Source organism: Akebia trifoliata, chromosome 2 (assembly GCF_017979445.1).
Source record: "Akebia trifoliata isolate Shusen 1 chromosome 2, ASM1797944v1, whole genome shotgun sequence".
NCBI classification, from domain to species: Eukaryota; Viridiplantae; Streptophyta; class Magnoliopsida; order Ranunculales; family Lardizabalaceae; genus Akebia; species Akebia trifoliata.
This window is the reverse complement of record NC_141376.1, coordinates 31,430,044-31,433,207: the sequence shown is the minus strand read 5'-3', so window position 1 is coordinate 31,433,207 and position 3,164 is coordinate 31,430,044. Positions and strand designations below refer to the sequence as shown.

The following is a 3,164-nucleotide window of genomic DNA, read 5'->3' as shown; positions in this document are numbered from 1 at the left end:
ATGATCAAGATCTTACAAAATATTACCTAAAACGATGGCTTATATAGGGGTCTCAAGCCATGGTCCCAAAGTAACAAGGAAAACCTGATATGGAAGTTTACTTGAAAGAAAGAGTGAATATTTCTTATTGGGAAAGTACCCCTCAAGAAGTCTCCACTTGCAGTTACCCATGAAATTTTGGGCCCCATATTGAATTGAAGACAACTAATTCACATTTTACTATTATTACACAGCTAGAAGCTGCAATACCATTAGGGTGTTAGGGGCTAGTAATTAGTGAACCACCTTGTTCAGTGAGTTTTAGGCATTGGATATACTCAAATCTAACAATTAAAAACCCCCTAGTTAAGAAAAATTCTTCAATCCAATGGCTAGAATTCACCAAGAAGGCTGAATTTTGTTGACATATATTTGTGGGTCCATCAAAAGGCTAGGTAGGACAAATATTCATGTGGTTGATAGGCATGAAGATGATTGTGGAGCTAGCACCTGTGGTTTGGTGGATGGGTTCACTTTCATCTCAAATTCACTCTTTCATAAAGACTAGAGGGAGAGAGTGAGTGAGGATACGAGGAAGGATAAAGCAAAGAGAATGTTTCGAAACTCCAGCATTACCCAAAGAGAATAAGATAGGAAGAGGGACCACTGCATGCAGAGCCAGCACTATATCTATGCATGAATAAATATCATCGATTAAGGGAGGGAGGGATTTAATTTGGTGCATGGATGGATGAGGGGTGGCATTTCCACTTCATCAAAACTACATCAACTGTTTAATCTCCGGTATAGTATGTGTTATTGGGTCGTTGTCTAGTTGCCTCCATCAACATCCCATCCACCAGCACCACCACGACATTGCCCAAGATTGCAACCGTGTAAACACAAAATTGTACATTAGATTTTAATCACCAATACTCAGAATAATGGCAAAAAATAGCCACAATTATTGAAAACAAACATGTGTAACCATCTTGGATTATTATTAAAACAACAGAGCTTCTATTGCCAATATTTTCTTAGAACTTCCCAACTTGTATGGCACTAATAAGGAATTAAAACACATCTTGGGAAGCAAAATAAAAGTTGCTCTTAAACACATTTAGCTTTCCAATTATGCTTTTAAATAATATCACTCATTCTAGTCAAATGGGTTTCAAGATAAGTGTGATTCTGATTAAGTGAATTACTATACTCTTACAACAAACTACAATGGAAATAACAAATCAAATTCATTCATAAAGACTATGTTGTTACAATAATTAACTGTTAGATTATATTATTTTTATTTATTTTGCTTATTTCCTATTATTAGTAGGTATTTTATTGTTGGTAGGTTTCCTATTTTCTATGTTTCTTATATATAATTCAGTTTTTATGTAACACAATATTAAGTGATTATTGGAATAAGAAACCCTAGCTTCTTTTTGGTTTTCACATTAACAATATAAGAAAGCAAGATAAAAAGGCAACTAACATTAAAAGAATGAAATTAGCTTACAAAGTTTTCAGAGTTGGGATTTTTCTTTAAAGCCCTACATCAAAGAAGTATCTAAGTTTGTGAGCTAAATGGTACACAATGTAGCATAATTTAAATAAATAAAACATTTTGGATTGGTTTCTTATAAATCTTCAAGTTCTTTAAGCTTTGCTATCGAAAATGGTATATCTCCATAATGGGAATTCCGTGATAAATCCCTGCATCAAATACATCCCACGTTTAACAACATCATCTTTTGATACTAAAGTCCTTGAACCAATATCAAAGCAATTTTAAGTAAATAAAGACAAGAAGTTTTACACAGTTTTCAGAGAAACAAAGTTCCCCAATTTATCTAGTATTTTTTATGTCAGGTGATTGCCCTTCAAATATCTACAAATCAAAATAGAAATCAACATTTAATTGGTACCCAGGTAAAAACAATAAAAAAAAAAAAACAAAAAACAAAATTATAAAGCCAGTTTGCTAATCCTTCAAATCTCCAATAAAGGGAGAAATTTCACCACTCAAATTCAAATTTGAGTGGTTTCTTCCATAAAACAAGTCCAACATTAATAAACCACAAAAAAACAAACAGAAGTAGAAATATGGAGAAGAACGTCACAAAGATATAAAAGAGAGGCTTCCATATTGTCACAGAATACGCCTCGCCATGAACAATGATCCTTTGTGTGTAGGTTATCCCAATCATTTTTTGGAATTACAAATCTTCAAGTTGTTTAAGCTTGGATATAAAAAATGACATATCTCCATAAAGGAAATTCCATGATAAATCCCTGCATCAAATACATCCCACATTTAACAACACCATCTTTTGATATTAAAGGAATTTTAAGTACACATAGACAAGAAGTTTTACAGAGTTTTTTGAGAAACACAATTCCCCAATCCAAGATTCGATTTTGGGGAGAATCCAGAAATATAGTCTGATTTTGGATTCCAAAGTGAAGAACACAGATTAAAAACAACTATAGACAACTAAAATCTTCAACTTAGATCTCTTCTCTAAGTTTCGATTCTCTAACTACTAAATTCCTATTTAATAGATGTAATTTGAAAATCGAAAATCTGAAGAACAAGAGGACATGAGATTGAGAGAGAAAGAAAATAACTGTTAATAGGAGCAGATTTCTGTCCTAGCTGGAGAGGAAAGGAGAAGATACAAAGAGACGATTTGTTTCTAATTTCATTGGTTAATTTTCGCACGAGGCTTTGAACTGTCGTGGGAGAGAGAGATGACTTGGTAATTGACACCAGTTCTATAGTGGCGCCTATTTTGGCCGTTGCTAAGCTAACATTTTTATAGCGCATGATGCGGAGAAGTTCGGGAATCATAGATGTGTATGTCTCAGAGCACAGTTCCGATTCCAACCAAACACTTTTTTATGGGGAAGTGCAATCATGTATCCTGAGGCATTCAGATTTATGGTACCTAACTTGTCACATCATGGAGTCATTTGAGTATGGCACCTAGCGACTCTATAAATATATTATATACTAATAAAAAATTGTAAATCAAATTAAATGATTTATGTCATTGGAGATAAGATACTCAAATAAGTCAACTAGGTATTAGTAGGGCAATGGACAAGTTGAAATAGTGAGTTTTCAAAATCAGGAAGGATTGGCATATAACATGAGTAAAAGTAGTTAGCAAAATGCAAAC

At 33.4% G+C, this 3,164-nt stretch overlaps 1 long non-coding RNA gene across 2 annotated transcripts; it reads right to left on the bottom strand.

Annotated features, from left to right (window-relative positions):
• Positions 1-1,520: 1,520 nt before the first annotated feature.
• LOC147410144 (uncharacterized) lies at positions 1,521-2,794 on the bottom strand. Of its 2 annotated transcripts, none has more exons than XR_015170342.1 (4): positions 2,358-2,794; positions 2,103-2,274; positions 1,799-1,870; positions 1,521-1,695 (listed from the first exon to the last, which is right to left on the bottom strand). It is a non-coding gene; the product is annotated as an uncharacterized LOC147410144 (long non-coding RNA). The 2 variants fall into 2 exon arrangements; XR_015170345.1 differs by having other exon boundaries at positions 2,611-2,794.
• Positions 2,795-3,164: the final 370 nt, after the last annotated feature.